This window comes from Notamacropus eugenii, chromosome 1, assembly GCF_028372415.1.
Source record: "Notamacropus eugenii isolate mMacEug1 chromosome 1, mMacEug1.pri_v2, whole genome shotgun sequence".
In the NCBI taxonomy this organism is placed as follows: Eukaryota; Metazoa; Chordata; class Mammalia; order Diprotodontia; family Macropodidae; genus Notamacropus; species Notamacropus eugenii.
In genome coordinates, this window is record NC_092872.1 from 10,563,732 (window position 1) to 10,576,166 (window position 12,435).

General features: G+C 45.1%; 1 long non-coding RNA gene across 1 annotated transcript in view; it reads left to right on the forward strand.

Moving 5' to 3' along the window:
• Positions 1-5,641: 5,641 nt before the first annotated feature.
• The window catches only part of LOC140533400 (uncharacterized), a 31,215-nt gene continuing 24,421 nt past the window's right edge, over positions 5,642-12,435 (forward strand). The window contains exons 1-2 of the long non-coding RNA XR_011976905.1: positions 5,642-5,953; positions 11,207-11,576. This is a non-coding gene — a long non-coding RNA (uncharacterized lncRNA). The remainder of the gene's footprint in view (positions 5,954-11,206; positions 11,577-12,435) is intronic.

A 12,435-nucleotide genomic window follows, 5' to 3' on the forward strand; every position in this document is an offset into this window, starting at 1 on the left:
CCAATCTATCCATTTGTTCAGATCCCCGTCCTAGGTTCAAGTGACACCTCTGCTAATTTGCCAGTGGTGTGACTTTGGACAGAGCCCTTCCTCATTAGGTATCTGGACTACGTGACATCCAAGGTCCTTCCAAGCTCTAACCATTCAAACCACATCCCTTCAACCATGACTTGCTTCCTAACCTATAGCTCTAAGCTAACATCATTGGTCTCTCTGTCTGCAATTTCCCTCCTTTCTAATCAGTCCTTCAAACAGCTGCCAAACTGATATTGCAGAAACACAGTCCTTACCATCCCCCCCACCCCCCAAGCTTATATAGATGCCTCTATTTGGCATCAGTGGTCTGACTTCCAATAGTCTTTCTGAACTGACTGCATGTTGCTTTGCGCTGTAGCCAGAATAGTCTGCTTAGCTTTCCTTGAACATGACATTCCCTCCAAACGCACAAAGCTTTTGTACCTTTGTACAGACTGCCCCCTTTAACTTGGCTGGCTCAACTGCTACCTCCTGTTCAAGATGTTATGACTAAGTCTCCTCCCCTCTCCACCCCCCAACTCAAGGCAGCTAGGCAGCCCAATGATAGAATGATGGGCATGGAGTCAGGAAGACCTGGGTTCAAATTCAGCCTCTGACACTTACTAGCTGTTTGACCCTTGCTTGGCAAGTCATTGAAGCTCTACCTGTCTCAGTTCTCTCACCTGTAAAATGGGGATATTAATATAAGGGTTGTTGTGAGGATCAAAAGAAATGTTTTTCTAAAAATGGCGCCTGGCACATAGTAGGTGCTTAATAAATGCTTGATTACTTTCTTTCTTCCACTGTTACTACTTTTTCCCACTACTCAGACAAATGACTTGGTATGTATCTTGTATTGACTCAGGGTCAAATGTGTCATTCTCCACCCCCTTGGCCCCTTTCTTTCCTCTCCTCCTACCGCCAATGAAATGGAAGTCCCTGGAAGCTTAGAGCTATTTTGTTTTTGTCTTTGTATCTTAACAGGGCCTGGCCCATAGTAGGGGTTGAATAAGCTCATAAATTAATAGGATTGTAGGATATAGAGTGGGAAGGAATTGTAGGAACAATTCAGAGGAATCACTTCATTTTAGAGCCAAGGAAACTGAGATTCAGTGAAAGTAGGTCACTTGCCTCAAGTCACACATGTATTAAGTATCAGAATTGGAATGTGAATCCAGAATGGGAAAATTAATGACTGACATAATAAATGAATGGATGGATGAGTGGATGGATGGATGGATGAACAAATGAAGGAATGAATGAATGAATGAAATGACTTTCACAAAGTCACACAATTGGCAAGGGACAGGGGAGGAATTCTAACCCAGGTTTCTGACTCCAAATCCTGTACTCTTCCCACTTTCCTTGAAATTTTTGTTTCTCGTACTGGTTCCACATACTAATACACTCTAGAAGTATGTTCTTGAGTAACACAACTCAAAAGTGAAAACCTTTCTCCTCCAAACCTTCCTCCCTCCTCTTCTACTGCAATGATGACAATATGAGAGATGACCCAAGAGTTTAGGATAAAGATCTGTTCTAGAGGGATAATAATAACAAATGATATTTCTCTAGCCCTTTAGATGTAGGAATCACTTTCCTCCCAACAGCCCTGTAAGACAGATAAGACAAATGTGAGTGTCTCCATTCTTCCAATGAAGAAACTGAGTCTGAGAGAAGAATTCACTTCCCCAGTGTCCCCATTTGGTAAGTTTCAGGGATAAGAAATGGAATATGATTCTCCTGACTTCAAGAAGAATGCTTTTTAAAAAATAAATGAATCACCCTGATTCCCATTTCCCAGGAAAGTGAAGGGATTAGCCCAAGGAGTTAATGGCAGGTCTCCTAAGACCACATTCTTTCTACTGAACATAATAAGCATTCATAGGATCATAACATCATAGTCCTGGAAAGTACCTTATAAGCCAGAGTCCAATTCCTCATCTTACAAATAAAGAAACTGAAGCCCAGAGAAAGGAAGTAACTTGTCCAGGGTCCTATAGTTAGTGGGGCTCTTGAAGACAAGACTCTGCTCAGACACAAATGTCCTTGGAGGTGGATGTGCTTCCCTATCAGATTAGGGCTTCCCTGGTAACAGGGACTGCTTCCCTTTCCAGAGTAGGTTAGGTAAGGTCACTTTTCCCATCAGACAAGGGGTTTTATCTTCTCGTTCAGAGAAAGTATGATTGAGTTAATCTGGAGGACTTCCTGGAGGAGGGCCTGGAAGGGAGGCCACACATAGACTGGCAGGAGAGGAGTGGGAGGAAACAGGTAGGGAGAAGAAGCAGGTTTGGGTGTAGCAGCTCATCCAAGGGTCAGCCCTGCTCTTCAAGAACCAGAAGCTGGGCCCAGACAAAGAACATCTGATCCCAATTTTCATTGGGAAAATATTTTGCTGCGTCAGCTTCCCTCTAGCCTTGCTGTGGCCCATAGGGACTGCAGAATGCTTTTGGCAGGCTGCTTTCATCTCCTGGCCCTTGAAGTGAGACTGAGAGGGAGGAGGAGGCAGCCAGGAACAGCAGGTCAAAGGCTACCCCTGGAGGAATCTGCCTGGACTTGCAAGTGAACCAGGAGGTCTAGTGTGTCCCCAGTAACTTTCTCTATTGGGGCACAGTCTAGTCCCAGGTTGGGGAGCATTATAGGGTGACTCATAGATGAGAAATCTCAGCTTCTTTGGAGCTGGAAGGGACTTCAGAGCCACTCAGTAAGCCACTCTCAGATGACCATTCTACTTCTACTCAAAGACTTCCAATGATGGAGAACTCACAAGCTCCAGAGGTAGCTCATTTCGCTGTGGAACCGCTTTCATGGTTAGGATGTTTTTCTTTATGTTCAGCTGAACTACGGCTGCCTTCAAGTTCCCTCTGTTGCTCTGAGGCCAAGAAAAACAATTCTAATCATTCTTCCACCCATGAGCCCTTTAGAAACAACTATCATGTCCCTGAACATTCCTCATTCCCCGATCTCCACGTGGCATGACTTTTAGTCCTGGTTGACCCTACACAGGACCATAAATCTAGAAAAGACCTCAAAGGCTTATTTTACGGATGAGGAAACTGAGGTCTAGAGAGGTTCAAGGTCATGGGGTAGCAAGCATGCTCTTTCCACTGAACTACATTCTCTGGACACATTCCACCTTAGGATCATAGATTTGAGCTATAAGGAACCTTAGTAGTCACTTAGTTCAACTTCCTCCTTTTTATAGATGAGGAAACCAAGGCCCGGAGGATAACTGATTTCTTCAGGGTCACACTGCCAGAAATGGTAGAGCTGGGATTTGAACCAAGGTCTTCTGATGGCTCTTTTTGTACCATCATACATCTTTCCTAGAAGGTGGTGCTCAGAACTGGACCCCATAGATGTTGTCTGACTAGGGCAGAGGACAGGGGGACTCTGGCATAGCTCTCATACAGCTGTCCCAACCCCCATCATGCCAGAGTGGTTAGAGCACAGGACTAGGATCACTAGGAAACCTAGGCTGAGTTCTATCTCTCCCATTTGTTGGTTATATGACTTCAGAAAAGTCATAAGCAAAGTAAAAACTAAGCCTCAGTTTTCTCATCTGTAAAGTGGGGATATCAAAATTTGTACCACCTACCTCAAAGCTGTAAGGAAATGTGAGCTATGATTGATGCTCACTGTGCTGCCTTCTCTTGCCTATCCCTCAACCAATCGATAAACATTTATTAAGTGCCTACTATATGCCAGGCACTACTCTGGGAACATGAAAAGAGGCAAAAGAAGTACCTGTCTTCAAAGACCTTACAGTCTAATGGGACAGACAATGCATAGACAAATACATACAAAACAAGGTGAATACAGGAGAAATAGGAAATAATTAACAGAGGGAAGGCACTGGAATTAAGAGGAGTTGGGGAAGGCTTTCTGGAAAATGGAAGATTTTATTTGCTTGGCTTCATGTGCTCCGTTCAGCTTTCTCCAAGGCTGCTTCCTCTTCCCTCTCCCAGTTTATTCATTCCAGGTCCTTGCCAGCCTTCTGCAGGAATTATATTCCAGGAACAGAATTTCCATTTATGATTTTCTTCCAATAATTGCCCTCTATATCATGGTGTCAGCCAAAATCACAACACTGACAATTAATGACATTAAGTGAAAGTTGGACATCAGGAAGCCGATGCCACCTTCTGTATGAATGCAATCTAAGGCAAGCTAGTTTGGTGACCAGGTTACATTGCTGACCCTTAAGTCCACTAAGAATTCCATATTTTCCCACATGACCTGCTGCCTCCTCCTGTCTCTCTCCTTCTGTGCTTGTGTGATCGATTTTTTAAAAATCCAAGCAAAGTGTTTACCTTTATCCTTGATACATTTAACTTTTTGTGTCTGGCCTGTCATTCCAACCTGCTAATAACTTTCTAGATTCTATCTCTTTCTTCCAATATGTTGTCTCTTTTCTAACCTTAGGTTATCAGAAGTTTCATAAGTCTATTATTTATATAATCTTTATTCTATCCACATAAAAAGTGTTGAATAAGAAGGGTCAAGTATTTTTCTGAGTTCAAGTTGTTCATTTATAAAATGAAGGATTCTCTTTCTCAATCTTCTCTTTCGCTAACCATCCAATTCTCCTTATCTTCCTCCTCCAATCCTTATCTCTTCCCACTTGGGAGAGGCAGCCTAATGTAGAGAAAGACCAGGGCTAGAAATCAGGAGAGCCAGGTTCTAGTTCTGACTCTACTTGAACAAAGCACTGTCCTTCCTTGGCTCTACTCCTTCATAGCAGATTAATGTCTAGAAAGGATCTCAAAGGTCATTTAATTTAAATTCCTCATTTTACAGAGAAGGAAAGGGACTACTAGCTCTAGTCATATCATATAGTAAGCATCAGGGTCATATATAAACCTCCAAATCCAGAGTTAGCCCTTTTTTCACTGCAGTACACTGTTGTTATGAGGATCAATTGAGTTAAGATAACAACCTAGGTGGCTCAAGGGGTAGAATGCTAGACCTGAAAACAGGGAAGACGAGTTCAAATCTCGCCTCAGACACTTACTTGCTGTGGGACCCAGGGTAAGTCACTTAACCCTGCTTTCCCCAGTTTCTTCATCTGTAAAATGAGCCAGAGAAGGAAATGGCAAAATTCTCCAGTATCTTTATCAAGGAAATCCCAAATGGGTCATGAAAAGTTGGACATGACTGAAACAACTGAACACTCTGTATGATTGTGTTCATAATTATGACCATCTACAAATACATCTACTTGTATGTTCATGTGGGAATATGTGTTCTTGCATGTATCTGTACATATGTGTGTATGCAGGGATGAAACTACTTATTGTGTATCTGTACATGTATCTTTTCTGTGCCTGTGTCCACATATAGGGATATCCAGGTTTGTTCCGGCCTCACCTGTGTGTTTCTTGTATGTATCTCTATATGGTGTTGTATTCAAGTGTACACGAGCCCATCAGTGACTTTACATGTTAGTGCACTGGATACGTGCCTCTATACATTGATGTATTGTGGTGGGCTTGTATATGTTCTGTGTCCATGCCTATTTATCTGTTCACTTTATATATCTGAATGTGTGTATATTTCTTTGTAGTCCTTGCATTTGGATCTTTGTTCTTTTGTATGACTGTTATTTGTTTAATGTTTGTTGGCAGATCAGTGTGTGTTTGCAAATCAGAGTGTTTGCATGTTCTTGAGTCCAGGTGGGAGTTGTCCTGTGTGTATATCTCTGAGTGTAAATCTGAAGGAGCTTGCCTGTCAGTGTTTGCGTATGTTCCCACATGGAAAACCCATTTCTAACTAGAAATAACTGGTTAATAACCTGGTGGGTGGAGCCCCAGTACATCCTGTCTAGGGAAAGCTGAGCTCTGGTTCCCCAGGGCTCTTTGGTCCCAGCCCCAGGTACATGCAGCCAGTCTCATGATTGACATCTCCCTGGAGAGGGGCTCAATCCAACCTGCATAAGGTAGGCGACTGGGTGGTCCAGTTGTTAGAGGACAAGGCCCACAAGATGAGGCTGCTGGCCTGGAGCCTGATGAGGATCAGGTTTCTTCAACCACACGGAGGAACCTTGTTGTGCCTGCTAGGAAGGGGAGGGGAGGGAAAGGGGTACCTCAGGGCCCAGCCCCGTGGTTCAGGGCTCAGCAGTCGCTCAACAACTTGGCAGTGGCAGGAAGGTCAGTTAGAGGGCAGGGGTCCTGTCAGCAGGGTACAAGCCTCTGGGGGGGCGGGTAGGGAAGAGCTCAGGGCATTGCCAGACTGGGCACTGGAGGAAGAGGGATGCAGAGGGAGAAGGAAGAAACCTGATCCTGGCTTTCATGGTCTGGTAACATGGTAAAACCCCAAGTTATCTGAGGACAGGGGCTGTGTCTGCTCACCTCTAGCTTGCACCCTGGGCCAATAAGAGGGTGTCTCCTGCTTTTTGAGGCCACTTTTCTCCTATCTACCAATCAAGCAGCCATTCCCAAGGTCTCTCCAGTCTGGGTCAATTGTCCCTTTGCATCTGGAATCTGCAGATCAGAAATGACCTCAGTCCACGAGGCTGAGCTCCAGTGTTTGTGGAGGCCCCCAGACCCTGGGGAAGGGGCAGATGGTTGGAGCTGGGGTAGCAAGTTCATAAGGATAGGGATGATGGAGGAGGGGGGATCCTTATTACTCCTGGTGGGCATACAGCATGACAGTTACAGCCCACGGAGGCCTTGTCGAACTGCCCCACAAACTAATGTTGAGAATGAACAGGCAAATCTCTAGGTCTGTGTTTTTTTTTTTCCCCACCATCCTCCTTGCCACCCCATCTCCCATCACTGAAATCCATCTGCCCTTCCCCTCAGCCAGGTCATCTTATGGACTCTGGGTTTAGCTAGATATTCCTTCAAAAAGTTTTCCTTCAACACCTCATCATGGTACAAAGATAAGCCTGGGTTCTTGAAAGTGTTGCCAGTGGAGTTAAAGCCCTGGAAGGTCCTACCAAGTTAGACAGGCTTTTAAGTTCTAACCAGCAGTGTACCAGTTGACTCAATATCAAATCAAACCAACTGAGTGCAGACAAGCAGAGAGCTATCTGGCCTGGGGATTACAATTTCAGCCATAGCAAGTCAGGAAAGCTCATATTCAAAGGCTGATCCCAATGAAAGGATCTGCATTCATGGAAGGAGAACTAGGTGATGAAAGCATGGATCCTTGCAGTATCTACACATGTAATAATATAAAAAGATCACAGGATTCAAATCCCAGCTCTATCACTTACTAGCTGTAAGTTTTCTGGCTTCAATTTCTTTCCCTTTCCGACCTTAGTTTTTTTTATCTTTAAAATGGGCATAGAGGACCACGTGCAATCAATCTGTAAGGTCTCATCCAGCCCTAAATGGTACCCTTATGAAGTAAATTAATCCTGAGGGAAGGGGATAGAGTTATGAGATCAAGAGGAAGGAAGCAGAGGAACTTTAGGGCTGAGAGAAATCCCCTGAGGCTATAGAGCAGGGAGGTTAGGGCAGTAGGCATTGCCGCAAAGTCATAGGTGGGGAAGCTAAGGGCTTTTCTCAGGTATCCATGTCTGGGGTTTAGAGACTGATATCCCCAACTCTCACCTTCCTCTCATGGTGTATCAGGCTACCCTGACTCCCTTTGTGTCTCCTGAGTCATCCTGTATCTCTTGGGGGTCTGACTATGAGGACAAGTTCTTGGATGGAGAATGTGCTTCTCCTCCTCCCCTCCCCAACTTGGGAAACAAAACTGAACTGGCCTCAGGTGTCAGGATTCTAGTTACTGCTTTTATGGGCCATCAGCTCTGACTGAGCAGGGGAAGTGTTAGCTGCTAGACCTGTCAGAACTCTTGAAGTATAGATGCCTTTGAGTGAGGATCACCTGCAACCCCGAGAGCCCAGAACCCCTTTCTGAGCCAGGTTAAACAGGGAGCAGAACTGATCAGGGAAGAAAGTCCTACCATGAAGTCAAGGCAAGAGTTAATTATGAATAGAACCTGACCTGAGTGCACGGTCCTGACCTTGTTTGAAGAGTGAAAGCTCTGACCTTGGTCACAGATTGAACCCTAATCCTGATTATAAACTCAGCCCTGATTCTGGTTACAGAGTGAGCCCTGACCACAGTCACAGAGTGAAACCCTGACCTTGACCATAGAATGAGCTCTGACCTTGGTTATGAACTGAATCCTGATCTTGGTCAAGGTGTGGGCTCTGACTTTGGCCACAGATCAATCCCTGAGCCTGGCTGAAGAGTGAGCCCTAAGCCTGATTTCATCCCCCTTCCCCCACTCCCAGGTATCTCCCAGAGTGCTGGGAGTCACAAGGGAGGCCAGAGAATGTGTGGATAGCTCAAAGTGATTCATTCCTGTTTTTGGAGACACTACTTAGAATCTAGGGGAATGGAGGGAGCAGAGCTATGTCGCCATGGATTGTAGTAAGGAATGGGAAAGGAACTAGCTTGGGAGTCAGGGAGGGAGGCTCATCACCAACCCCACATAACCACAAGTTCCCCCCTACAGGAAACCACATAGTTCATGGAGGCTTTAGAGGGGAGGGAGCGGGGAGGGTAGCAAACACTCTTCTCCAGTGACTGGAATCTGGCTGCTAGCCCAGCCATCCCAGCAAGTTAAAGCCTCCTCTCCCTCACTCCCAAATTTCTCTAAACTAGCCCCAATCCCCAGGGACTCATCAAGGTTGAACCAGACCATGTTCTCTCTGACTCAGTGGGTCTCCCTTACTGTTCCCCAATCTCAATAAGAGGGAAATAGAAGACAGAGAGAAGTAAGATGGCCCTGAGTTAGGTGAGCAGAGAACATAGTCCCTCTGTCTCTGACCACATTTTATTTCCGGAAGGATTTTGACAAACACGAGCCTTGTGCCCGTGGAGAAAGGGACATGAGCATCATGTTTAATTAAGCATTTGATGTACTGTCATGTGGAAAAGGTGGTCCTCTCGTGTTGCCTGAGTCCAGAGGACAGACTGAGGAGCAAAGGATGGGGGTTCCAGAGAGATGGGCTGATTGGGGCTCAATGTAGGTATAGACTTAGTGAGAAGGGGGGGCTCTTTAAATGAGAAACCAACTAGCTTGTGCTGTAGCGGAGGGATTCCAGCAGAGCTGGGGCAGTTGGTTGGATGCTGCTGCTTAATCAGGAATGAGCAGCACTAGGTACTTTCTGAAGTCCTGCCAGCTCTGACCTCCCATGACGCTAGGCTCCAAAAAAGCAGGTCTAGGAGCAACTGGGATAAGCTAGAGCAGGAGTTCCCACTCTAGGGTCTGTGAAGTTGTTTTAAAATAATATCTGAACATTTCCTCTCTCTCTCTCTCTCTCTCTCTCTCTCTCTCTCTCTCTCTCTCTCTCTCTCTCTCTCTCTCTCTCTCTCTCTCTGTATATACACATATATGTGTGTATGTACACACATAAATATATGCACACACACATACATATATATAGATATATAATATTTCCATATAATTGGTTTCCTTTGTAATTCTTTGTATTTTTATGTTATGCATTTAAAAACATGATTCTGAGAAGGGCTTCTCCAGACTGCCAAAGGGGTCTATGACACAAAAAAGGTTAAGGACCCCTGGGCTAGGCAGGGGTGGGGAACCTGCAGCCTTGAGGCCACATGTAGCCTTCTAGGTCCTCAAGCATGACCCTTTGATTGAATCCAGATTTGGGATTCAAAGGGCCACACTTGAGGGCCTTGAGGGCCACATATGGCTTCAAAGTCACAGGTTCCCCACTCCTGGTCTAGAAGGATATAGATGCAATGGAATCTAATGAAGAATTTTATCACAGTGAAAGCTGTCCAACAATGGAATGGACTGTCTCAGCAAAGAACAAGAGCCTTGTCAACCCCCATGTTCAAGAAAGGAATGACCATCTCATAGGGGTGGAATGGAGGACCTCCCCACACTGGGTGGGAACTTGGTCTAGATGCCCTCCAAAGTCCCTTCCACTTTCAAGACTCTAATATCAGATTCAAATGGCATGCCTCCATCAATATCCCATCTCCTCCACTATTTCATTGGTTATACCTCCCAATATCTGGAAAGCTTTGGTTGATGAAATATATGACTTTTAAATTGTACCTACTATTAGAGAGGTCTGGGACCTCCATTACAAGAGTAGGAGCTGTTAAAGCCAGTAGCTTCTACCTCTCCAGTAGAAAAACAGGACTCCAGGTTTGGAGTCAGAAGACTAGGTCCAGGTCCCTTGCTAATTGTGACCCCCTAGACATGTTACTCATCTTGGGATCAATAAACCTAATTCATCCGTAGGATCATGGAGATGACCTGGCTCAATCCTCAAATTTAAAGATGAGGAAACTGAGGCCTAGAGAGGTGTGTCTTGTTCCAGGTCATACAGGAATTAAGAATGAGCAGAACTGGGATCTGACTATAGGTCTTCTAACTAGCAATACATTGCTTCCTGCCTCCTACCCCAGCCCCAAGGCTGCTGGGAGCATAGTGAATGGAATGCTGGCTTTTGAGCCAAAGAGATCTGAGCTCAAATTCTGCCTCAGTCATCTACTACCTGTGTCCCTCTAGGAGAATCATTTATTGACTCTCAGCCTCAATTCCATCATCTGTAAATTAGGGATAATAACGGTACCAACCTTCTAGGGTTGTTGTGAGAAGCAAATGATAACATACAAAAACACTTTGCCAACCTTAATGCCATATAAAAATGTTGGCTATATCATCATTTTTTTTAAATGTGCCTACTGTGGGGAAGTTGTGCTATGAAGGAAGCACAGTTTTTAAGTTTAGAAATAATTCTGGGATGTCACCATTCTCATATTATTCTTTTCTATTTTATGTTTTGTAGACTGAGGAGCAGGTAAGGCTAATGACTGCTTTTTGTAAATGAATGTGAGTATGGAATGTAAACTCATCTTCTGCTGACTCCCTGAACCCATCCTAGCCCCAGAGAGGAGCATTAGAAACAACGTGTGGGGCGAGAGGCAAGCAGGTCTTGGCCAGCGGTAGACAGGCTAACAGAGATGACATCTATTCTGAAAGCTTTTAACCTCACGTAGATCGGGGTTATTTAATATGGTAAAATCTTCCAAATACATTGTCATTGGCCATTTACTAATCGATATGACCAGGAGGAGACAATTTGTTCTATGATAATGTCCAGTTCCAATTTAGTTCATTTGTTGAATTCTCAAGGACATTTTAGAGTCGGTATTGGTAGGATGGGGATTTGTCACTTTTGTTTTTCAGAAAGGACTCAAGCTATGATCAAGGAGGATGTGAGCCAAGGAGGATGAATTACACAGGAGCAGAGATAAGGGTCTGGCTTCACCAGGGCTCCCTCTCTTGATGACCCAGGGAAGGTTACCTCCTCCAGGTTCTAAGCTCATCGGAAGACCCAAGGTGGCTCTAAGTCCCAGAGAGACTGCACTGACCTCTCGTGGGGCTAGCTCCATGATACTTTTTGTACTCAGTAAATAGAGCAAGACAAACAACTATGGATTGATGGACAGAGAAGAGTTCTTGAAATCAGGAAGACCGGAGATCAAGTCTCTGGATGGCTAAACCTGGAAAAGTGACTTAAACACATAGTGACCCCAGGAAGCAATATTCTAAGATGGTAAGCTATAAAGATGGTGCCAGTCTACATTGGTATAGAAAATTCCTCCATGGGGGCTCCCTATTTTCTTTGCAAGTCTGTTCCCTCTCCCATCTACCTTTCCCTCTCCTTTCCCAAAAACAGAACAAACTTTTGACCAGTTACATGATTGATAAAGGCTTGGAGGTGGTCATTGTAGGAGTGATGAGGGAAATTGTGTTGATGACAGTGGGAGAAATCACACACATGATCAATAGAGACTGAGTCCACTTCTCTTTACCTTCATTTCTTTTATCCTAAGCCAAAGCACACCTCCATCCCTAGAGTCTCCTCTGAGGTCTCACCTTGGTGAAAGGAAATTAACCCTGTGCTCTGTAAGGCCAGACCAGAGAAGCCCACCCTCTTGGCTAGTCCTGTCAAACTCAGAAGGCTTTGACTATGGTCCTGGCAATGGCCTGGGTGTCTGTCATTCCAAGACCAGCCTGGCTAAGGATGGAGATGCTCGTCACTGAGGGCTGGTCACCAAGGGATGAATATTTTGGGCCGGATTAACTCATGAAAACCATTTATTAAGGTAGAGAGGGGGCAGGCTCTTCGTCTGCAGGGAGCACCCACACTGATGAAATCATGGATGTTCTGAAATATCGACGGCCAGTTACAGACAGTTTGGCTGGCACAGCTGTAGGGAAGCCGCACCCTTGTTCCCTTTCCTCACCTCCACCCTGTCTGGGTGGATGGGGAGCAGCTTGGCCTTGCGGAAAGACTACCAGCTCTGGAGTCAAGAGATCATAGAATCACAAAGCCCAGATCTAGAGGGGGGATCCTCTGGCCCTGAGAGGTCATCATGTTACACTGGAGGAAACAGACATTCAGACAGGGC